Source organism: Barbus barbus, assembly GCF_936440315.1.
Source record: "Barbus barbus genome assembly, chromosome: 13".
NCBI lineage: Eukaryota > Metazoa > Chordata > Actinopteri > Cypriniformes > Cyprinidae > Barbus > Barbus barbus.
The window spans coordinates 26,750,764-26,776,805 of record NC_136741.1 but is presented as its reverse complement, the minus strand read 5'-3'; the positions used below and the strand labels follow the sequence as shown (position 1 = coordinate 26,776,805).

Here is a 26,042-nt window from a genome sequence, read left to right as displayed (position 1 = left end):
ATATAAGAGAAAGCAGGAGGAGGTCTCTCTAAGAGTAACCAACAAAACTGAATACATAGCATAACATGATAAAAACAACTCAAACACATTAGCAGCTGCATAGCAATGCCCAAGCAACCATCATCATTTCAGAGAGTTTTGCATTTGTGCTTTTCTCCCTCTTGCTATTTTGTAAGTCATAAATGATTGCTGATTGAATCTGTTGTAGGGACAGGTGCTTCAAAGGAGTCGTTCACTTGATATTTACAGTGAGGTGGGCAATCGGTCAGGCTCAAACCTTAGGTGACACATCCCCACCGTGACTCCCCATGTGTCCTATCATTCCAGTCCTTACTGATGCCTTCTTCTACAGTAAAAGGATTCACAAATATTTGTGCAAAATATATCCTGAATTTATAAAAGGATTGGTGGTTAAGGTCAAGTACACACTGGTAAGCAGATGATTTTCTCTCTGCACATTTAAAGAGACCTGATTTGTTGTCCTGGTCAGTCATGTGCATCAATTACAAAATTATTAAAAAATATATTTTACAGACTTTTTAAAATCCAACGTGATATACATTGCATTCAAAGTACTGGGAATGCATTTCCTGGGAATCAAACCCATGACCTTGGTGTTGCTAGCATCCCAGCTGAATATGTTATAACAATGTTTTCATAACGTTCCTATTAAGCTAATGTATTCTCTTTTTTCTGAATGTTCTCTGCACATTCAAAACGTCCATTTTTTTATTTCTTGGTTATGCAAACACTAGAGAAAACATTAAGGGGTTGTTTCATTTAATTGTTTGGCAAACATTATGAAGGATCTTACCTCTAAAACAAGTAGTAAGTAACAGCATTTAAAAAACATTAGACAAATGCCCATCTAAAACATTTTAGAAAAAACTTCCATGATTGATATATGCAAACATTTTGCATGCATTACTAAAAACCAGGCAACTTTGAACCAACATTCTATTGATGTTACTAGAAGAGGTTTATTCATAACTTGAACTGAACCTTGCAAGGCCATTTTCCAGCTAACACACAATGTAGCAGTTGTGTAATTTATTGGTAATTTCATTACTTAATTGACAACGTGACTACTACATTGCATGCTCATAATTTCATTGCTATCAAATGACCAACTCACAATGTCATCAGTACAAACTCCAAGAATGTTACTTTGGTAATTGGCAACATAACCTCAACAATGTGTGCCCGCAGTTTCATTACCATAATATTACCAACTAACAACATTTGCCAATACAGCCTCAGATGGTTATAACTAAAAATGTTCCAGTTACATACGATATTAGAAATATTTTGGTAATTTCATGACTTATTGGCAAAGTTACTGCAGCATCACAGGTCCATAATTTCATTGCCATCAAAATCCGCATTCTTTTCATGTGTTCTGATAACCAGAATTATAGCCACAATTCTGTGAAAGCTCCCTAGTATGTGAGATCATTGAGCTAAAGCAATGTTATATGTTGAAAAAAAGGTATATGATTTACTTTAATTTTTTTTACAGTGTTGTTGTAGATGACAGGGTGACAAGCTTCAGTCTTGTATGCCCTTGACATATTATTATAAACAATAATGCACATTGCAGAGTTGAAATTGATTGTTGACATATAGATCTGAATTTATCATTTTGAGAGCTTCTCTGCACAACTTGCATAAGCAGTCATTTACTAAGCTCTTGAACGGTTGAATTTCCCCACTTATGCCTCTATTTATTTCTCTAGTCTCCTCTCCACAGCGTGTATTCATTGCTTTGTTTTCCTAGAGCTGCTCTCAGCTGCAAACTCCATCTTACAGGCACCTATTGATCTAGATCTTACTATGATTAGAAATCTGGACCGGGCTGCCTACACACTGCTCCAAAATTACCTGTGTGTGTGGGAGCACATGGCAGACTGCCAAAGAGATACATGAAAACTCACAGATTGAAAAAGAGCACATGTCTTTATTGTTGGCAGTTGTTCGGTGCTAGTTGGATGGATCTCAACCAGATATTATGGGGAGGCTCTGAGCTCTTTGTTAGACACACCTATAACAATATAGCTACACGCACTAAAATTACACACGCTAGAAATGAAAACTAACAAATGCGAGTGCGGAGGATGCTGCAGGGCAGATATCTCTGCGGGATCCAGTTGAGAATAAAATCCTGGATATGTTCTGTCTCTTGGCAAAACCCGTAGTGCTATTTTTGAGCCGGCTGCACAACTGGACAATGGTGCACACATTAGAGTAGACTTTGCAAATGTTATTCATGGCATGCACCTTTGTTCTATTTCTCTTCTGTTGGTTTTAAATTTACCCAGAACCGAACAACCCTAGTAATTATGCTTCAATTAGGCTGGCAGTAAAGCTCACTAATTGGTGCCACAACATGAGCAGAGATTTTATTGCCGGAGGCTCTTTTGCATGTATTTAACAGTCAAAGAGACAGTCAGCCCTGACAGTCAGGGTCTCCCATTTCTGTATAAAAATTGCTCAGAATGTGTCATACATGCAGCAACCGACGGCTGTGGCAGAGATGACAAAGGCCATTAATAATGGGTTTCTGTGTGCAGTAGTTAACAGCCTTTTAGCTGTTGCTCGATGGACCACGAGTAGTTGGTGAGAACATAATTATACATCAGAGTGAGTGGTTTCCTCATGGGTTAAAAAAATGTGTTAGGGACTGTATTTGGAAACATTCACATTTTAAAGAGAGAACTGTGAGCTATTGCTAATGGTTTTTGTGTAAATTAATTTGAAGGGATTCACCTGAAAATCCATGTTAATACAATCTTTGTAGTCATGTTGGTTTCATATTTAAAAAAATGTGTACAATTTTCTGCATTAATTTAGATTTAACTATTTTTAAAGAAAAGCTCAAATGGTTTAACCATCAAGTAAACACTTAAATACTTGCATGTTAGTTAAGCCACATTGAATATTTCAAGACAAAACTGGTTCATTTTTTTTTTGTTTTAGTAGGATTTTTAATTTTTTTTGCAATCTCCAGTCTTTAACAAACAATACATATATGAAACTGAATAACATTTAAAAAAAAAAAGTAAAGTCGTGACGTATTGTCAAGTATGGTTACCCATACTCGAAATTGGTGCTCTGCGTTTAACCCATCCAAGTGCACACACACAGCAGTGAGTAGTGAACAAATCCACACACACACACACACACACACACACACACACACACACACCGTGAACACACACCCGGAGCAGTGGGCAGCCATTTTATGCTGCAGCGCCCGGGGAGCAATTGGGGGTTCGGTGCCTTGCTCAAGGGCACCTCAGTCGTGGTATTGAGGGTGGAGAGAGCGCTGGACATTCCCTCCCCCCACCTACAATTCCTGCCGGCCGGGGGCTCGAACTCGCAACCTTTCGATTACGAGTCCGACTCTCTAACCATTAGGCCACGACTTCCCCCGAACTTTTATGAACAGCATTTACATTTTTTTGTGCATTTTTGTGCTGTGACTGGTCACCAAGTTTCTTATTATTTTTATTTATTTATTAATTTTTGCATTTGACTAAAATAGTACTGCAGTGTGACAAATTCATTTTTAAAAGTTCAAATAGCCTATTCAATGCAGTCTTAAAATTAATATGAGAATTAAAATGTGCATGTACAAAGCTAAAAATACAAAAATGTAAAACAGTTTCATATTTTATATACCCCAGAGTATATATCAGATTGTAAAATGTGTTCACTGTGTTATGAGACAGTAAGGAGTGATGGTCACGTGACGCGGGCGTTCTGTACTGTAGCCTCAGCTTGTTTCTTTGAAAGAGGAAACGCGCCGCGTTCATTCCTCACTGGCATCATCTCTGAGGGGACAGAGCTCAAAATATTTTCTTTATTTGCACTACAGTTCACCAAGATACTTAGCCAACCGTTCGTTTTTAACCTCATCATTTCGCCCAACAACATTAGAAACGCCAACCTTGCTTCGAAGACTACACCTGTCCTGTCCCAGCGTCATCATCTGAGTGAGATTCCGCACAACTACTGGTAATCCGCATTACTTTATGATGCTCTATTCGAATTTTGTGCATTTATGTGAAAGTTGCATGTTTTATCTTAAATTCCACATGAGAGCAGTCGAATTTATATTATACATGTTATGTGAATTAACTACTGTGCATATTATCAAGCTGCCCAATAAGTCTTGTATCAAAATGCACTTGATATCAACTTAAAATGCTTCCCCAAATTGTCCTTTTCCGAGCTTAATTTAGTCTTTCATTATTTAATTCGGTCACCCATTGTTGTTGCAGCAAAGCTTCATTGTTCCAGGTATATGTGCGAAGAGTAGTGGAGTAGCTTGCCAATAAAAATGAACCATGCTGCTTTTTGTGGACAGAGATGAGAGGAATTTTGAGAGAAGCGCTCAGAAAAGAACTTCTCCAGCTTGTTGTTTTGATCCTGCCTTTGTGATTCAGTCAAATCCACCTTTGCTTTATTAAAAAGGTTCAAACTGTGATGCTTTTCCAATGTGTTAATGAGGGAGGAGTATTAATCATTTTCTTACCTCACGTTGTTTCTTTTTTCTGTGGCCCACAAAAAATCAAATGTTTTGCAAAATGCCCGAACTGCTCTTTTCCATATAAAAGTGATTTGGGCTGTCAAGCTCCGGAAAGTACACAAAAAGCTATAAAAGCACCTTAAAATACCATAGTATGTGATGGACCAGTGATGCCAAATATAATTTGTTATCACATTTCTCTTGTTTTGAACTGAACTCAAGCATGAAAGAACTGAGTCCAATGATTAAGAAGATTTTCAGCCAATAAGCAAAATTTGTGACTCTTTTTCTGACAGAGCAGTGTGTGACGACAAAAGGCTTGGAATATAGTGGAATCCTTTTGTGGAGCTTGATAAGAGCAACTTATGTGTTTAATGTATAAGAAAAAAATAATCGGAGTGTCTATATACACTAAGTGCAAATAGCTATAGATTCTATTTACGCTGCTAAAATAGCAAGATTTTCTGCTATTTATACTACTTATTGTAAATAGTGGCAATTATCTGCACCTCAGTATTGTAGTACATTAGAAAACAGTACGCAATAATAATGTATTGAGTGTAAATGATAATTTTAATTCAAATTTATTAAATGGATGCCACATTATTCGGACAATAAAGCCCTCCCTACACCTACCCTAACCCTACCCGATACTTTTATTTTCAAATTTTTGATTATTTCCTTCATTTTTCTTGAAAATAAATGCCTTTCCGATGCGATATGAGATTTGAAAATGGAGAAAAAAAACCTTGGCAAAAGGCGGGCTCGAATTCGGGTCGATCGCGTAAAAAATCATGAGCCTTACTATCTACGCCACTGAAACAGATGCTATGTGAGCCTCTTTTTTTAGTGTTGACCAATCCAATCACATGCTGGTGGGCGGAGTTAGTGTAAATAGCCTCAGCCAACAAGGCGGGCTATTTGCACTTAGTGTAAATAGCATATCGTTAAAAAATACTGCTATTTTCACTTGGTGGAAATAGAACCCATTGCTATTTACACTTAGTGCAAATAGCCACTGCCAAAAATAATTTGGTGTTTGGAATGAGATAAATTGAATATTTGGGTGAATTACTTCTCGAAAAATTATTTTGTGGTGTAAACCAATTCATATTGAGGGCGTTTTTGGGCGTATTCAACATTATATTGCTACCTGCAGCTGTAGGCCTACTTATATAAGTTACTGCGGTTAACAGCCTTGATACCAGTTCACACAAATCCATTATAAAAGGATTTCTGAGCTTTTCTAAACACTGTCACTAGCTTTTCACTTATCGCCGTTTACATTTTATAATGTGTAACTATAAGAAGCGTCTGAATCTTAGTTGAGCCTGTAGTGGGACGTACGAACAGTGTTTGTCCAATGGTCTGGTTCTTCCACCCTGTTATCACCGTATTCCACCCTCCCTTCTGTCCCCTCAGCGTCTCTTATCTGCTTCCCCCATTCCTCTCGCTCTCCCTCGCTCTCGATCTCACTCTCTCACCTTCTCCATCTCTCTTTCTTACTCTTCTATCACACTCTTTCATCCTCTATTCATCCTCCCCTCTCCCTCCGCTCCGTTTTTAACACCCTTCACCCCCTCTGCTTTCACCGCCTGTGGCTAGCATTATTTTGTGGTCCGTCTGTTTAAAGAGATGGACAGCTGTCGAGATGCCATGGAGGGCAAGAGTTCCTTCAGCTATTTGCTGATTGTTGGCTTTTTCCCCATCTCACAAGTCTAATGACCCCTCAGCGCTTTCCACTACAGAAAAATAACACTATTAGATTAGTCAGAGCGAGTGGAGGAGTATTGACTGTTCAGTCTAGCTGCCGGCCAAGGCTAAAATTTCAGTGCTGTTGTATGTTTTAGGCCCAGCTATAGACAAGAAATAAATGGATGAGAGGGCAAAGATGGATGAGCTGAACAGTAATTGAGCAGAATCTGTGAGCAAGGGATAATGTGTGTATTTTTAAACGTAGAAGGGAAATGGAGTAAACCAGAATGCTGTCTTTTCAAAATCAGCCTCATGCAAGTAAAATTGCTGTTCATAAATGGAATACATTTGCTAAATCAGATTTGTTTTTGCAATGTGGGTTCAATGTTAATTCATGCCATTTTTACATCAGTCGAATTTGATAGTGTGTGCTTGCAGCACTATGAAGAAGTAGTACACAGAAAGTGCACAAAGGTGTTAGATTTAACTATTTCTTGATTAAATTACATTTTAACTTCAAAGTGAAACATTTGACAAAGTAACAATGTTAATGGCAATAGATAAATTAGACTAGAAAAGGTCTTCTGATTTTCTACAATAACAAAATACTTTATATTCAATGACATTGGTTGATGATTTTAAGAGGATCATGCCATTGTGTAGTGTTTGACAAAGAATTGGTTGTGAAGTTCAGTGTCTGATATAGGTCACTTTAAAAAAGTAATGTAAACAACTTGACAAAACTTTGAGAACTTTGTCTTATTGTGTGAACGCAGCCTAAATGAAGATTTTATATATTACAACAATTTTGAGGTGTTCCTGAGTTGCATCATGATGGTCTATCATGATTGATTAAATTTAGCAACAGATGAAGCAACAGAGATGCTGTCCATATTATAATTTTTTTTATCATAGATTTTGATTTTCTAATATTAAGTCTTAATGGTCAAAATGGGTTTTTCAAACTTGCATTGTGAATAAAAAACTGGTGGTAAAAAAATCGTATTTACGAAAACCATATTTGGAAAAAGTACAGCCAGTGATAGAACAATTGCTTTTATCTGGGGCTGTTGTGTCAGACCTTTTTCTACTGATTGCCAGTATTCTTTTCAGCTGGCATTGCTTTGAAATCAATCTTTTTTTTAGTGCTTTGGGATTCCCAGTGCCTTTGGCCAGTGGGTCATGTTGTAATATCTTGTTGAATCAGTTTAGACAAGTCAGTTTGTTTACAGTACCTTCAGGATTTTGCTATAATTTTTTCAGACTGACAAATTTATCTCCTCCAAAAGATTGAATTGGAATTGCTTTTCCTATTCATTCTAATAGAGTATAGTTTAGATTGAGATTGAAGCACTTTTGAAGCTTGTTTGAATTTGTCGATTTAATTATATAATGATGTTGTGTTGTTAAGAGTGAGTTTATCTTAAGTGAATGCTAACTGGAGATCCTAAAAAAAGTAAGATGATCCCATATCTTAGTAATTTGTGGCTTTGGTTCATGCATTGAATTGTCTAGAATCTTTGGAAATTTGAGTGATGCCTCTATCCAGAGATTTCTGTCAAAGACTAAGTCAAAATCAATGAGTATTACTACTAGCACTAAAATACTGACATAAAGCATAGTGGAGCTTGTAGCCTTTTGGTGACATTATACGGTTTGAAGATAAGACGTGTGACTGTGCTGTTGACGAGAGCAGATGATGAACTGTCTGTCACCCTCCAAGATATAAGGGGATGTGGGCGGTAATAATGATAGATTGGATAAAGCAGAGGTTATAAAAACAGTTCATATCACTTGTGCAGAAAGCTAGTTGGATAACACCATTGTAACTCAAGGTAAGACGTGAAGGAAGGGGTTTCTTGTCAGTGTCCATTAAAGATAATGTGCTTTTTTGAGATTCTCAGTGTCAGATGTCTTTGCAGCGTACAGCTAGTCAGTTGCATCTGTGTAGATATTTGGATGTTTAAGTTATTTGATTATGCTTGTCCCAAATACAAACAAGAACATTTATTATAAGAATTAGGATTTAATAAGAAAATTAATAATCATTTAAAGGTGCAATAAATGATTGTCTTCAGAAACATTTTTTGTTATTCTGGTTGAAAGTGTCTTCACATCCTGATAGCAATCATTAAGTTAAGTAGTCTAAATGTATTTATATGTATTTATATATTCTGTGGAAGGCGTAGGACCAAGAAATGTTTGTCCAATCAAAACGCTCGATCACGCACGCTGTGTAGACAGAGCGAGACTGGCAGGCAAACATCAACAACCCGATCTTCCTTCCTGGTATTGTAGTACTTTTACTAACTGTACTATAATGTTTTATTCACACACGGCACATGATGTAGTCCAGCGGTTCCCAATTCCAGTCGCCCCGCTCTTCATATTTTGCATGTCTCGCTTAGTTAACACACCTGATAACCAGCTTGTTAGAAGAGAGCTACGTGCATGAACTGTGTTCCGATTAGGGTTGCAAAAAGTTGGAAAATGTCCAGTGAATTTCTGAAACTTTCCGGGATTTTTTGGAATCTCCCTGGGATTTTTGGAAAGATTTTTGGAAAGTTTCCGGAAATTTTCCACCATTTTGCAACCCTAGTTCCGATTGACATGCTCCCCACACAGTGTTCTTTCCATTGAAAAAAAATCCGTTGAAGTTTACTTCACTTCGGAACATTCATTCACGGATTTGTGCTCCGCAGCGTCTTCACATACAGACGAAACTAGAGAAGTGTGGCATAATATACCTCTGTAAATTAATATATTTACATTTAGTTATTTAGCAGATGCTTTTATCCAAAGCGACTTAGAATGACTGATAAATTGGTCAGAATAATGAATCAAGATTGTCATCCTCTTCAAGAAACAGTTCAAGCCTGTGTGAGTACTTATAGCTCAAGATGAATTCAGCCCCGGTGTTATAAAGAATGATATAAAAAGTCATTTTTACCAACAGCCATTACATTATATATTCAATGTCATATTAGATGACTATACAGTATAACATGGTGTAGTGCAGGGCTGTCCAAACTCGGTCCTGGAGGACCGGTGTCCTGCAGAGTTTAGCTCCAACTTGCCTCAACACACCTGCATGGAAGTTTCTAGTATGCCTAATAAGAGCTTGATTATATGCTTCAGGTGTGTTTAATTAGGGTCGGAGCTAAACTCTGCAGGACACCGGCCCTCCAGGACCGAGTTTGGACAGCCCTGGTGTAGAGCGTACTGTGATGCTTGAAAGAGGTGAAGGAGATTTACCGCTAATAACGGAACCGGCTTTACTGATGAGATGCGCATGATAAACAGATGCGATATATCGCCCAGCCCTACATTTTATCATTAAGAGCAGAGGCCTAGATATGAATATAAATGGTTTCACATACATAAGAATGTTAATGTAAATGGTATACAGTATAAATATTCAATTAGGCCACTTTTTCCCATTTCTTTCATCTGCAGACAAATATTTCTGATTCTAACATATATTTACTTTGATCCCTGCTTTAAAAGTTCATGCTGGTGTATTTCATTGTTCTGCGTGTGTATGTGTGTGTGTGTGTGTGTGTGTGTGAAAGAGAGAAAGACTTCAGAAGGAGGGCGTTGAATATGTAATTGTCACTGGGACTAATCTACTGAGATATTACATGGTTACTTCTTTCCTCTCTCTCTCTCTCTTGTTCTCCAGTGCCACTCCTTTGGGGGAAAAGAGACGGGCTCGGTAAAACAGTCTATTAGTCATAGTGCTGGGGTCAGTGGGGACACCCCAAGCGCAATATGAGTAATGATTTCTCAGTGTGAAAGAGGCAGACATCTGAGGGCGCTGGGCTTAAAGTACAGAGCCACTCGGAGAAGGAGACCAGGGTTGGGCCAAAGACCCATGTCACACTATATGTGTTGCTTTCGATTTAGAATTCTGTCTCTCTGGTTTTGTGCTTCTTTGTCTTAATTTCTCACTCTCACTGTGTAGTTTGTACTCCTTTTTGTCTCTCATCTCACTTTTTTGGAAATAAAATGGGTGGCGAATGCCATTTAATGTTGAAAAACTTTAGAATCTGAATCAGTATCAGTGAAGCCGTTATGCAGATAAGTGAACAATAATATTGCTTACAAGTATTCTGATCCCTGACCTGTGTGCTGCTGCTTCTGTCTCTGTTTTCTTGCCTCACAACATGTCCACAACATGTGCAGAATGTCAGCAGCAGCTGTGTCTGTGGATGAGTCCACCCCATGTTGCTACTGTTTGTGGAAATATTTTGAAGACAACAGATGCTTTGTATGTGGGGTGTTTTGCATTAGCATTAGGTTCTGTAGAGAGAGAAAGTTGCAATCCTTTGAATTAGATAAAAAAAAAAAATAAGTAGAATTTTAACCCTAACAAATGTAAATAAATATATATAATTATGTGCATAATGTTGTTGTTGTTGTGTTATCACAGTGCAACTAGAAGTATGAAATGGAATTGCTTTGGTCTTTAGAAAAATGCCTTGTGTAACACTGTTGATGACACATTCATTGCGTTTTTTTGTTGTCCTAATGTTGTCTACAGAAAATATTTGTGATTGGCTGTGATTTGTGTCTCCAGTCATTTTAATAGTTTAACTGCAAACTGTAGTGCTGGAATGCGTATGTAGGTTTGGCTGTGATTATTTCACTGTCCGTTGGTCCAGAGCCAAAGCAAATGCATGCAAATGAGGTACCAGAATCATTGGTTGTGGGGTATGATTTTATTTTTAATTTTTTCATGTTCTTTGATTGAATTGTTTAGAAACTTAAGCTTGCAGACATTTTGAAGCAATTTGCATGGAAAAACATAATACTTGATATATTCGTGGTCTGCAGTGAATATTTGTAAACCAAAAGAAAACCTTTTAACCTCTACAGAGTCTTCTGCAAATCACATTTTTAGCTGTAGAATTGAAAGAGTGAGTTTGAAGGAGCACCTGCTACTGAAAGAGTGATTTTGCGAGAGCATTATTCTGAAGGATGTTCCTTGTCTGCCTTGTTCTATAATTATAATGAATTTCTTTATTTTTTCTTTAATTTTACATTAAAATTTGTTTATCTGTAGAAAGGTTTGTCTATGAGTGACAAGGAGGAAAGTTTTGTTTGTATGGGCATTGCGTGGGTTTCAGAAGGGTCCGTTCTTACGGCATGTCACATCTCACATACTTTTGAGCAAGTGCTTTTTCGGGGAGAAGGGTCCATAGACCCTCACAGATTGTTTGTTGAATGAGAGGGTCTGATTGGTCCAAATGCTACACATGGTTGTTTAAATCACTTTGCAGTATCTGTCCTTGTTTGTGTATGCATTGGTCTAGACAGTCCTGCTAAATATGCTTCAGGCATGCTGAGACATGCTGTGGGCATGAGGTAAAACGAGCAGGGCGGGTGAGAGATGTGCTCACCCGGACACACAGACACATACAGGCCTTTAGGGTCATTATGAGTCATGATCAAGGCAAACATACGTCATCAACATGTCAATCACTCAACTTTCATCTTCAGTTCACCTTGAAAAATGCCAGTATGCCAGTTCAGCATACAAAACCAACGATCTTTGGACTGTCAGATTAGCATTACGATCGTTTCTACTACTCAACTGCCATTGAAACTGCATTATTTTTTAATCTTAATAAATTTTCATCTTAATACGCTTTATACAATGTAGTGTGTTTGGCCACTACATCCAAGCATTTCAATGAAAGACTGTGTTATGTTAATAAAATAGCCTTTGATGGAATTTCTAAATCACTATGATTGAATATGCATTTGATTGCAGGAGTGGTCTGAATTGTCAAGAGGTATTAGATTAGCAAATAGCACTCCATCAGTTCCCTGTCAGGGATCTGCAAGAAATGGGACCCAGATGCAAATGAGCGGACAATGGTAGTTTATTGACAAGACGTTGACTAGAAACAGCACGGAGAGTGAGAAGTGAATCAGTCCAAACAGAGGGGCAGGGCAGACAACATAATACAGGCAGGAGGGATGACCACTGAGCCTGTCCAAGGTGGCAGCAGACTCTAGCATGGAGGTGGCAGCTCCAGAGGAAAGGATAGGCAGGAAGACAGGGACCCCGTAGCTTGAAGTGAATCTCAGAAGTCGCACCAGTCTAGCCGCCAGGTAGTGACTCACAGAACCAAAGACCTGACTCGTGAGAGTGGAGAGCTGCTTCCAGGTAGTAGGGGTCAGAGGCCAGGGAATCTGGGTAAAGGGCAGGACAGGGCAAAACACAATAACAAACAAGACAAAACTCAAGACAACGACACAAGACAGACAAAAGAAAATATAAATCAAAAGAGAAAACAAAACTAGATAATGCACAAATAAAAAAAACAAGAACTAGAGATAACAAAAAGGAACTGAGGATATAAAATAACAAGATAAGATAAAAAAACAAAATCACTTGAGGAAGATCAAAGGATAACTCTAGGACCAAGAAAAAGGTAAACACCAAAACGAACCAGCAATGGCACAAGGGAAAGGAACACAATATAAAGCAGCAGAGCACACAAGGATCAGGTGAACACAATCAAGCAAACGAGGACTAGACAAGGAATAAACAAGGGGGCGTGACCATGGGAAACAGGGAGGTTGGACAAGAAGAGCACGTGGCAAATACAAACAGAGACAGAGCCATGTGCTCAGACACAAAACAAACAAAGAAACATTGAACAGGGACAAGACAGACAAGACTGTCAGGGTAGGATCCTGACATTGCCTCCTGGAACACTTCAGCTGATGGTTCCTGTTTAACACAGCTCAGATTTTCTGAGTCACTTCTCTTCTCTCTTTTTTTTAATATCTGTTTTGCATTATTTATTTTTGGTGTTGTATTAGAGAGCGGAGATTTCCATAAATAACTTCTACTATCTCAATTATATTAACTTCAGTGTACTTGAGGCAGCATTTTTAAGCTTTGTTTCAAATTTGGGGAAGTCGTGGCCTAATGGTCAGAGAGTTGGACTTGTAATCCAAAGGTTGCGGGTTCGAGTCTCGGGCCGGCAGGAATTGTAGGTGGGGGGAGTGAATGTCCAGCGCTCTCTCCACCCTCAATACCACGACTGAGGTGCCCTTGAGCAAGGCACCGAACCCCCAACTGCTCCCCGGGCGCCGCAGCATAAATGGCTGCCCACTGCTCCGGGTGTGTGTTCACGGTGTGTGTGTGTGTGTGTGTTCACTGCTGTGTGTGTGCACGTTGGATGGGTTAAATGCAGAGCACGAATTCCGAGTATGGGTCACCATACTTGGCTGAATGTCACTTCACTTCACTTCACAATAAATTTGTGTGACCAGAATTCAGACTATCAATTCTTAAAGGGATTGTTCAGCCAAAAAATTAATTTTCTCATCTACGCACCATCATTTCTTTGAAAATGTTTTTTCCCCATGGGCACACATGAGTTGTGTGTTTCTTATTTTGTTATAATGTATCAATAATAATATAATAATAATAATAATAACAAATTATTATTATTATTTAAAAAAAGATATATTATAATGATTATTTTTGTAATATTTTACTGTATAAAATAGAATAATATTTTATTTTACTGTGTAACTGTAAAATTACAAAACTAATATTTATGGCTGTCTTAATTTACAAATGGTAAACTATCAAGCTTTTATTTTTACAGTTTGGGAAGATGGTTAGCACATATTTTGTTTCCAAATTGATGCTTGTTGCGTTCCTAAATTCCCATGCGGGACTTTTGGTTTCATTTTGATTAATCATTCTGCACTATAAAATATCACTGTGTGTCTGTATGACATAATATTAATTTTTGTGTGAGCTCTTTGTTTAATCCCCTTAAAAGGAATCTTTGTCGTTTTATAGTACGTACATGAATCCTAACCCTAAATACACTATGACATTTGACAGAGTGATGTAGACTACAAGAAGACTTAGCCGTGAGTGCCTGTGCACACAGTCCTGTTCCATTGAGTTAGTTCTGATTAGATCATTAATTCTGATCTAGTTGATATGAGGAAGGCTGGCCGTCTGTCCTCCGCTTCCACCCCCACATTTGCCTCAGAGCACAGCCTGGGTTCGAAAGACTTGTCACTGACAGATCCTCGATCACCTCTCACCGTCTGATGGAATGATAGATGATGAAAGGACAGGGGTAAACGAACAGAAGAGATTAGATTCTCTTATCATGTCTATCTTCCCTGACAGAGTGCTTCAGACCGGATGGATGCGTGGATGATGGGAAGAAAGGTTTTAGAGGAGGGCGAGCGGATGAAAAAAATGCTCCGGGAAAAGAAGAATGCGCGTGTCAACCTCGGGTGTTTTCGTGAGGACGGGTTACGTAATCTCAAAGAGATCTCAAACAGTCTCTTGGAAAGGGTGCATATGTGGTGCCTACTCCCACGCAGGGTTTTGAAAAGTGTATTTTTCAATTTCAAATAGATTTGGTGAAAATGTGAGTGGTAATTGTGTTTTAATACATTTCCAGATGGTTTCTAGGTGAATGTTTACTGTCAAGTTAAAAGAGACCTATTATGCCCCTTTTTACAATATGTAACATAAGTTTCAGTTGTCCCCAGAATGTTTCTGTGAAGTCGACAGATATTCTGCCAAAAAACATCTGTTTGGTTTTGATTATAATGACTATTCTGCCAAAAAAACATCTGTTTGGTTTTGATTATAATGACTATCGTGCTGAAATCATGCATTTTAAAGCCATATCAGTGTAAACATCTGATATACGGTTTTCTGAGTGCACACATCCAAAGCATGAGCACAAAAAGCGGCTGTCACATGGCATGCGAGTACTAAACGAAGTTGTCTTTCATGTCTTATTGCGCTTAAACTGTCAAATACACACAATTTAACACACATAAGTTACAAAAACAGTTGGTTATGTCTGTGAAGTTAAACAGATAGGAAAGAAAATTGCATGTCTATATTAGATCTGTGTTGGCAGCAGCATAATATACAATAAATAAATCAATAAATCCACTGCTCTCTTGTCTCCTCTGAGGCTAGGACTCCGAATAGTGTTCTGTGCTCGTCAGTGCAACCAAAGACTCGAACTTTCGACATGGCATTAAAGTTTGCACACCATTGTCATTTGCGAAAACACAATGGCGGCACCGTGGGTGGAAATGTGCAGATTAAGGGCCGGTAATATTATAATAAGATCCCCTTTCTACATCACAGGGGGAGTGGAATCTGAGTGGCTAATTTTTTCACAAGGTTGCAGAGAAAGGCTTACCAAAAATTACTGGATTGTGCTTTTTCACGTTTTCTGGGTTAATCGATGCACCGTGGACCTGATTATAGCACTTAAGCATGGAAAAAGTCAGATTTTCATGCTATGTCTCTTCTTAATCAGGCCGAATGCTTTTGAACTAACAGCACCAGTATATCCATTAGAACACTACGATTACAAACCATTCCTCACTGTTAAAAAAAAAAATAGAAGAGTTCGAAAATGTACTGGTAATTTTCTGCCAGGACGTTATGTAGTTATTTTATGGACATTTTTATTGACCCCAAAACACAACGCAATGAAGTGCAAAATTCAAAATGTAGGTAAAACATCTTTAAAATATGAATACGGAAAATTATTTTATATTAATACAGTATACTGTGTCCTATTTTACAGATATTTTAAAGTGCATGATTACAAATAATTTCTCAGCATGGTTTGGTAACAGGTTCTAAAGTAACTCAGATTTTGTTAAAGGGGTCATATGACGTTGCTAAAAAGAACAGTATTTTGTGTATTTGGTGTAATGCAATGTGTTTATGTGGTTTAAAGTTCAAAAAACACATTATTTTCCACATACTGTACATTAGTGTTGCTCCTCTATGCCCCGCCTTTCTGAAACGCGTTGATTTTTACAAAGCTCATTGTTCTGAGAAGCGAGGCGTGCTCTGATTGGCCAGCTATCCAGTGTGTTGCGATTGGCCGAATACCTCAAGCCTGAGACGGAAATGTTACACCCTTACCATAATGTGATGACGTTTCCCGGCGCGACGACACAAAAACAATAAAACTCATTATAAACGAGGCATTTGTTGCATCCAGTGGGGACATAATTACTGATTATAATGACTTATACTGTCTTTTCATGCGTCGCGCCGTGTAAACATTACCATGTCTGCATTTGTGATCGGAGAAACGACGAACAACAAGCACTACTCTACACTGCTCAGAACTCCCGTTTGAATAGTCAGTAGCAGAAACATACTTACAGTCTGTGAGTCAGAAATGCCAGACTGTTCTTGCAAAGTTGGAATTGCCCCACTTTATAGAAACTGCCTTTGTGCAAGCCAGCATAGTAGGCTATTCTCCTGCCAAGTTCAGGAAATAGTTCTCCGTAAATTGCGCCGCACACACTCGAATATTTGCGTTGTACTGTTCTGGAACAGTGTTGTAAATACAACTTAACCACTGATTTCTAGTTGTGTCCTCTTTTGGAAGCCCAAACAAAGTAGTTTCACGTTCACAACGAAACACAGCGTCTCCACGACATGGTGCTGGCGGCAGCAACAATACTACAGTGAGAATAAAAATCACGCCCCCTTTCATTGCGTAAACATTTGGGCGGTGTTATGAAAATCTCACCACATCGTGATGTAGACATGTGGGGGCGTGTTTGAATGAGCCGTTTTAGGGGAGCGTGGACAAGTCTTTTATAAAGAATATCTCTTTGGTTTTGAGACTTTAGTTTTTGCAACTTCAGGGATCTTATCTATGCATGAACAGCTTGTAACACTCTAAAGAGAAAGGAAAACTTGAAATCGCATCATAAGACCCCTTTAAATAAAATATTTGGTTAATGTTAATAAATATCAGCTAGTTATCAGTTTGCACTAATATTGATTTTGCAGCACTAAAATGGATACAATCCCAGATTGGTACAATATGACAGTGATTTATGAACAATAACTTTAATTAATTGACTGATATTCTGGTCCCTATATGAATCAGGTCCATCAGTCTGTTTTATTTACAATAAAGCTGATTGCTTAGAAAAATTGCTACACAGTTCTGCACAGCAAATTGCATGATTTGAGGCAATATTCATGTCCGTACATTACCGTTCACAGTTTGGGGTTAGTAAATAAAAAATTAAAATAATGATACTTTTTATTTAGCAAAGATGCATTAAATTGATAAAGTGCCAGGAAAAACTTTTTATAATGTTATAAAAAAATTATCAAGATTTCCAAAAAAAATTTAATAAGCACAACTGTTTTTTTAACATTAATAAAAAACATCTGCATATTAGAATGATTTCTAAAGGCTCATGCAACACGGAAGACTGAATTGACGATGCTGAAAATTCAGCTTTGCATCACAGGAATAAATTACATTTTAAAATAAATTCAAATAGGAAAGAGTTATTTTAAATTGTAAAATTATTTCACAATTTTACTATTTTATGATCAAATAAATGTAGCCTTGGTCAGCATAAGTGATTTCTTTCAAAAACATTAAAATATTTTACTGACTCCAATGTAAATGTTAATGTATAACACAAGTGATGAATTAAATACTTGTGTGGGTTTTTTTTTCTGAATTTGAATAGGTTGTTGTTCTGAAGTTTCATAAAAATGAAAAATAGAAAAGATTGTGTTTTGAGAACTCGGATCAGGTCTGGGAACGCCATAGATTAATCTTTGCATTAAGTGTGAGCCGTCTAGGTCAAGTTCTCAAAATCTCTATGGGGCCTGGGGAGAACAAACATAAATAAAAACCGTACACACAGACACTCATTTATACCCCCAGAAACAGACAAACACTGGCACACAAGTGCGTCTGGTAAAGTGAAATGTCAAGGAGATAAGTGAAATTGTTTAGTTGTTCCCCAGAGAATAGAAACCGAAGCAGAGCAATTATCTTAATTGTGTTCCAGTGGTGTTTATACCCATCATGCTCTGTCGCTGAATACCTCTTCTGTTGTTCTCCGTCTTTCAGCGTTTCCTTCTGTGTGGTAATCTGTTTATGTGCCATTCTGTCATGTTGTATTTTTAGTTTATGACAGTCGTTTGTAATTTCCCTACCATACTTGGCTTTTACACTTGATTTGTTCCTCTCGTGTCTTTCAGTGTCTTGGTTTAGAGACTTTCTTTAGACCAAGAAGTATTGTAAAAAGTCTTTTGACTATCATAAAGTCTAGTTCACACGTCCAGCTTGTCTGCCCACTTTTAAGCAACATAAACGGTGACTAACCACAGTTCAGTTTGTTTTTACCTGTGAAAATTCTTGTCAAATTTTTGCACATATGAAAGTGTTTTTGTGCCATTTAAGGGCAGAATAGATGATACCAAAAAAGTAGGTTGCAATTTAGTTTTAGTTAATTTCTATACATCCAAAAACAATAATGGCGATTAGGTCACAGACTTAAAACTAATATATATGTTGCTTTTGTTTGACTTTACATTTGCAGTCAGCGGATTTGGCTGTCAATTGTTCCTTTAGGGATATTATTAGGAGGCATAGGGTGCACAACATGATGAATTCATTAAACGTTGTCATTAGTTTTAGGTTGCTGCTGAGCTATCTGAATAATTTACTTGCTGTAAGCTCTCCTCTGTGTTATTGTGTTGACTTAATTGCCATTCAGCCACGAATACAATATTCCTGATTGGTTTAATTCTGCTATTATATTAGAATTGTCCACGGGTTGCTGTTCTTCTGATCCCAACAAAAGTATATGATGTAATAAAAGGATTTTACTATCACTGTGATGTTTGCAGCTCAGATTGGTGTTATAGTGAAAACAAATGGACTTGTTACACTCGCCGGGCTTCTTCTTCAAGCCCTTTTCTCTGATGGCACGACCCCAATTAGCTTCCAGACGTCTCAGACGGCTCCTCAATGTTAAACACGAATTCCAGCAGATGTTGTTCTAGTTGTCACGTTGAGATGGAGAGCGAACGCACCAAGCAAACATGTTTAGAATCAGGAAGCTTTCTGAACAAATGCCAACAGTGACAGGAAACACTGCAGTTAGTTTGCTGACTGCAAATAGAAAGGAAAGATATTTAACATCTTAATTGCTCCTTCTAGATTAAATGGGGTGCAAATGAGGTGCTTGTGAAAGTTGCATGCCGCTCGGGGGTTTCCTCTGGGAAAAAGACTAGTAAATGTCTTGCAGAAAATTTCAAATGCCAGAGATTTTGATTTGCACTCCGACATTTCTCTTTTTTTCTATTTTTATTTTTCCTAAGGGATTGTGGGGTGAGAATATAAGTATACTTTATATTTAAAGTGTCACTGGGGAGTAGTTTATCCAAAAGTATAATTTGTAATCATTTGCTTGTCTTAATGTTCTTCTTAAAGGAATAGTTGACCCAAAATGAAAATTTGCAGGAAATGCACTCACCCTCAGGCCATCCTAGATGTAAATGAGTTTGTCTTTTCATCAGATTTGGAGAAATTTAGCATTACATCACTTGCTCATCAATGGATCCTCTGCAGTGAATGGGTGCCGTCAGAACGAGAGTCCAAACAGTTGATAAGAACATCACATTCCCAACAAATAATCCACAGGACTCCAGTTTATCAATAAACATCTTGTGAAGCAAAAAGAAGCATGTTTGCAATAAACAAATCCATCATTAAGACGATTTTAACTTCAAAATGATTTGTTCTCCCAGTGGTGCGTTTGAAGTGGTTAACAGCTCACAGTGAATAATACTACTTTCATATTGTATGGCTTCAATAGACCTGGGAAATACTACACTGGCCTTTTTATCATGCTTTTATGGTGCTTTTGTGTCATATTCCATTCATTGTAAGTAAGTGCAACCTGTACAGAATTTCTCCTTTTATGTTTCACAGAAGCAAGCAAGTCAAACAGGTTCAGAATGACATGTGGGTGAGCAGAATATTTATTTTTGGGTTAAGTCACCTGAGCTATGAAAGTACACAATAAAATCCTCTTCTGGTGAAGCTGACTAGCTAAAACATTGGGCTGAACCAGGAGCAGTTCCTAATGTCTAGTTGTGAATGCATGCAGTCTTTGGAGACAAAGTTCAATTCAAGTCGAAGACTTGAAAGTTCACTAAAAGAAACTGGAGGAGACTACAAGTCTTATGAGCTTTCTGAACCTGTCTGCTCTCTCTAAAACACCGTCGATGCAGGGCTTTCATTACAGGAAGGCACACACTCGTACTCCTACATCCAGGAAGTGGTGTGATTGAATCATTGATCAAATTAATGGAGGCTCTGGACAACCGACAGTGCTGTCTTTCTGCAGTCTTTCTTGTGTAGCGTAGTGAGAATTGTGTAGTCAAATAAAGACTTGTGAAGGATGTACATACAGCAATGTTTTCAACATTGATGGCGATAAGAAATGTTCCTTGAACAGCAAATCAGCATATTAGAATGATTTCTGAAGGATCATGTGACACTGAAGCTTGAATATATATAATGATATTCAGCTTTAAAAATTCAGCTTTGCATTACCGGAATAAATAACATTTTAAAATATATTGAACAGTTATTTTAAATTGCAATAGTAGTATTTCACAATATTCATGTTTTTGTATCTTAATATTGAATAAATGCAGCCTTGTTAGCATACAAAACTTCTTTCAAAAAAAAAAAAAAAAAGTCTTACTGACCCCAAACACAGAATCTGTGCAGTCAGTCTTAAAGTGACAGCAGCCTATAATGTCTGCCATTTATGTTAATCAAACAAAACACAGCTTTAACAAAGCTTAATCTGTATTTAATTTACACAGTGAAGTCTTATATTACTTAATTATGACATTTCTGTACCTGAATACTACTGTTACAGAGTAACTGAAGCGAGAAGCGTGCAGATCCATTTGCAAAACTTTATTATTAAACATGGTCAACACAGGCAAGGCAAATGGCAAACCGGTATATAAAGGGCAAGACAGAAGAGTACTCAAGTAAACAGGTGTGGGTCGATTGATGGCGAACGTAATCCAAAGGAAGAGGCAAACGAATAATCCGCAGACAGGCGATAATCCAAGTACGGTCCAAACGACAAGACGAGAGCAATCCAGGACAGGCAGGTGATCAGGAAACAGACAGTCAGGCAAAATTAGAAGTAACTAAACTGGACTAGAGCAAGGAACTAGACAAAACTCTGACAATAAACTGGCTCCGTAAAGTGCTATCACTAGGAGAGCGATACTCGGTATTGAATGGTGGTTTGAGACTGATCTTTATAGTGTGTGCAATTGGCTGCAGGTGAGAAGGTAATCAGAGAAATGGAACATGGGAAATGTAGTCCGGGGTGACATGTAACAGTCTGTGTCATGTGAGAGTCAATATAATGGGAGGGCGACCTCTGGTGGCAAGTGAACGGAAGGCCATGGACAGGATTTGTGACAACTAATGTTAAGCCTAATTTTATTTGTAAATTTGTTCTATTGTAATTATCTATGCTTCTGATTTGTGTAGCCTATTTGTTCTTATTTTATTATAGACTGTTCATTTGGAAGTGTTTAATAATGTTTGATCTTTATTAGTTAGGCTGGTAGTTTTTTTCTGTGTCATTGAAGAAGTAACTCAGAAGATCTGTAACTCAAAGAAATTCAGATCAAAAGTGTGGATTTTGTGACTAATTTCCATACATAGATATATGTATGGAAGCCACTAAATAAAATAATTAAAAAAGGTTATTGTGACTTTTTCTCTTATTCTGACTTTTTTCCACCTCAGAATTGTGAGATATATATTTTTTTTTATTCAGTGGCGGAAACAGGTTTCTATATATATGTATTTGACATCTGATTTGTTTATTTTTTTTCCCTGATGTTCATCCACCCCCCACAGAAACACAGATCATAAGTGAACTTCCATTAGACACTAATTAGACGTGAACAGTGCTTACACAACAACAGCACCTATTAATAGAGACAGCGACCCTTCCACAGAAAACAGATTACAGTCATCATCATCTTAATTGCCTTGAGATGATTCAGGAAAAAAATGCTGCAAATTCAATTTATGCATTTATAAATACAACCAATTAGCATTTCAAACCTGTTGTTCTGAGGGGAAGTCCTTAATTGTAATATAGCACATTTTCGACATGGAATGTGGTTCATTATCCAATTTCACATCACAAAGTTCCTTTTTTAACCCGTGGGAATGATAATGGCGTCCTACTAATGGTCTTTTGGTAATTAAACAAGCAGATATGCAGATTGCTGTCTAATGGAGTTACTTTGGTAACCATTATAAGAATTAACCACCAGTGCATGCATGAATCAATTTCAACATTGGTTTGTTTTTCAAGCAAATATCCAAGTTTAGTCGACTCCGGTGAACCGGTATGAATATGCAAGAGTCTGCATGCTCCCATTGCCTCCACAATAGACCAGCCTACTAATTTACCACAGTTCCGCTTAATGCATAATTGATATTCATGAGGTCTGTTCACGTTGCTTACCATTTTACTGAGGCTGCAAGGAGATATTATTCCCCTCCACTCAGACGAACAGCCTGATGTGCGCTTGGGCTAAGACCCATCACAATTTAATTAATCCCTGTGGGTCTGAGAATGAGATTTAAAGTCGTCTGATATGCTGTGTAGAGTATACTATTGAATTGTAGCAAGAATGATGGTCATATCTGTAAATAAAAGTCCAAATTCATTGGCATTTAATTAGTTTTTTGGTTAGCATTGCCTTCATACTGTGAAAATGAATGGTGACTGTGACCATTAAGCTCCAAAATGATAACGACTTAATGATGACTTAAATTTTTAACTTTACTCATTCAAAGCTATTGGATGGTTTTGGAAAGCTTGGAAAACAGTGCAAGAGTCATAATTAGACCCAATTCATTTTAGTCCCACATTTAACGTTTATATCTGTGATTGGTGTTCCTATAGAAGAAACACCTTTTCATTTCATAGATGTTCCGCTAAATATCTGCTTTCGTGTTCTATGAAAAAAGTAAAATCATTTCCTCACTCGCAGAGGTTCCTTTGGTTTTGAAATATGAATATCCCGCTGACTGTGTTAGTAAATCCATTGAACTGTTGACTTGTGGACATTAGAAATGAGGCAGTAGTTTAGTTGTTTTCCCGATCTGAGAAATTGCCTCGGCACTTGGCCAACTGATTTACTCCTGCTGCTTGGACAATCCCTGAGGACCTGCAGGATGTAGAGCAGAACGGCAGAGCAAAAAATCATCAAAATGGTTTGTACTGTGAAAAATGTGAGATGTTTTGCAATTATAGTAGAAAAGCGAGCTTCTCTATGGAACCTTGTGTGTGTCCACATCCTATTTCACCCCAAAATCAGAAGCAAACATTTATATATATATATTTGTATTATTTATATTTTTCATGCACTTTAATTTTAACAGGTTAAGCTCATTGTCATTATTGTAATGCAAAATTGAAATATTGTCTTAGCCATACACATTTTTAAAATTTAAATGAAGAAAATTTTCAATGCATGGTAAAATATGACCATGATGCATATTTACAAAATGTACCATTTCAAATTGTGTGTACTATATACTTATATAGCATTATTTTATACAAATAATGCTTTTGTTTTATTCTGTAACAGTAATGAAAATTGTTGAGAATTCTGTTTAATTGTCATTTCAAAATTATAATGCCACAGAGCAAGGCTTTGGTTTCTTTATGCAGAATATAATTTGTGGTGAAATATGACCTGTATTTTTTGACAGATGCACCAATTAAGACGAGGTTTGTTTTTTAATCACAGCTGGCTCTTGTCATCTGGTGGCTCAGGCTTTGGCCAACACATCTTCACAGAGGGAATATTAAATTGGTCTGGATTCTCTTCTTCTTATCATGCCGTCATAGTGAGCTCTATCATGCTCCCTTTCCTCGAGATGTCCCCCCTTTTGGGCTTCATAAATAAACCAGCAGTAGACTGGAAACTTTTCTTTTCGCCTACATGTGACATTTTCCCCCGCTGCATGGATGCAGAATCTGTTTTCGTCTGCTAGCAGCACTTATGTTCCAGTCTGATGCCATATAGTTTTCGCACATCATGTTTTATTAAACATTTTTGTTTATTTTAAGGGAAATTTTTAAAGAATAATTGTAATAATATATATGGTAACACTTTATTATAAGGTGTCAAAATACAGAGTAATTACCTAATTAAGTACTTAGTAGTAGCCATTGTACTTACATGTAACAAAATGTACTTATCATGTAACTAAGTTATGGAACAGCCTGTAATTACAGTTTGTAATTATGTATATGTAATAGGCAGCTGCTGTTACACATATGTAACAAACAGAGTCTGTTACACAGCTACTAGTACACTTAAGTACAATCTTGATACACTATTTTAAGTATCTTATGCCTGTATAATATTCTGTCATTTTAATGTAATTAGAAAGGTATTACATGTATTTAAGCTGTGTACTGGTGAGTTAAATCAAACTAAGGTGCAGCTGGATAAGGTGTACAGTATAGATACACTTGAAGTACACTTAAGTACAATCTTGATACACTTTATTTTAAGTAGCTTATGCCTGTGTACTTACATTTGTAGTTGCATTGTATAATGTCTGCAACACATGTAACAATCTTTTGGTTACACAAGTTGCTGTGTAACAGACTCGGTTTGTTACATGTGTAACAGTAGCTGCCTATTACATCTATATTATTACAAACTGTAAGTACAGGCTGTTCCATAACTTAGTTACATGGTAAGTACATTTTATTGCATGTAAGTACAACGGCTACTACTAAGTACTTAACTAGGTAATTACTCTGTATTATGGACACCTTAAAATAAAGTGTTACCATATTTTGAAGGTACAAAATCAATCACAAAAACAGAACACTAAAATCAAGCAACAAGGCATTCAAGTCGATCAGTTATATATTCATAATGAAGTGTCATCTAAGCACACTGCAACATTTATACTAGTCCACTTTCAGCTCAGTAACAAATAATAAATCAAATAAAACAAACCAATAAAACATTTCATTCATGGGGATGAACATAGAAACTAGCCTCATTATGAAACCTCTTTTAAAATGGTTGTTAACTTATCTAAAGTCTCTTAAGACTGGAATACACTACACAATTTTTGCCCCAATGTTCCACAGATTGACAGTCTGGAGAAGCTGATGCTAGTTCCCAAAGATCAGAGCCAGTCTGCAGATTTGAGTTGACTGATTCCATAGAAAATCCATTAACTTAACTTAAAGTGACAACCATCAGTTTATATGTAAAGTCTGTTTATGACGTATTTACATAGACATTCAATGTGGAAGCGCTTAAAGAGAGCACAGTGAGCTTAATTGGAGCAGCAACAATTTTTAATATATTTAATGTAATATTTATTAAAATGACAGGATTTTGCTAAATAAATAGTCTAGGTCAAGTATTAAGTTCATACATATTTTAATATGAACAACTATTATTAACAATATCTATGAAATTCTACTTTTTCTTATTGATGTCACACTGAAGCTGTGTGATTTTCATAGTATTGCACCCTTTAAGTTCACCTTAAAATAAAATGAAATCTCCAAGTGTGAACACATGGAGACTCATATATCAGTGTCCAATGATCTGATTGACTTGAAATTATAGGAGGTATATAGTAACAAACATCAATTGGTTAAGACATCAAGTAGGATAATAAATAATTTTTTGTTTTTATAATCTGATCTCAAAAATGGAAATGTGCATAATACGTGAGCTTAATAGGTGTTTACCCTACTGTAACCTACAATGTTGCTATTTCTTTACAGTAAAGTTCCGAAAGGCACAGTTGTCACAAATCCGGTTCGTGGCCTTCTGTCCGACTGCCAAAAGAGGTCACCTCACCATCATATTGACTCTCACACCACACATCACACTGGA

General features: G+C 37.1%; 1 protein-coding gene across 1 annotated transcript in view; it reads left to right on the top strand.

The window, feature by feature from the left end:
- The first annotated feature begins 3,790 nt into the window (after positions 1–3,790).
- The window catches only part of LOC306879316 (rap1 GTPase-activating protein 1-like), a 73,520-nt gene continuing 51,268 nt past the window's right edge, over positions 3,791–26,042 (top strand). Inside the window, exon 1 of the mRNA XM_079432146.1 lies at positions 3,791–4,017. The gene's annotated coding sequence lies outside the window, so the exon portion shown is untranslated. The remainder of the gene's footprint in view (positions 4,018–26,042) is intronic.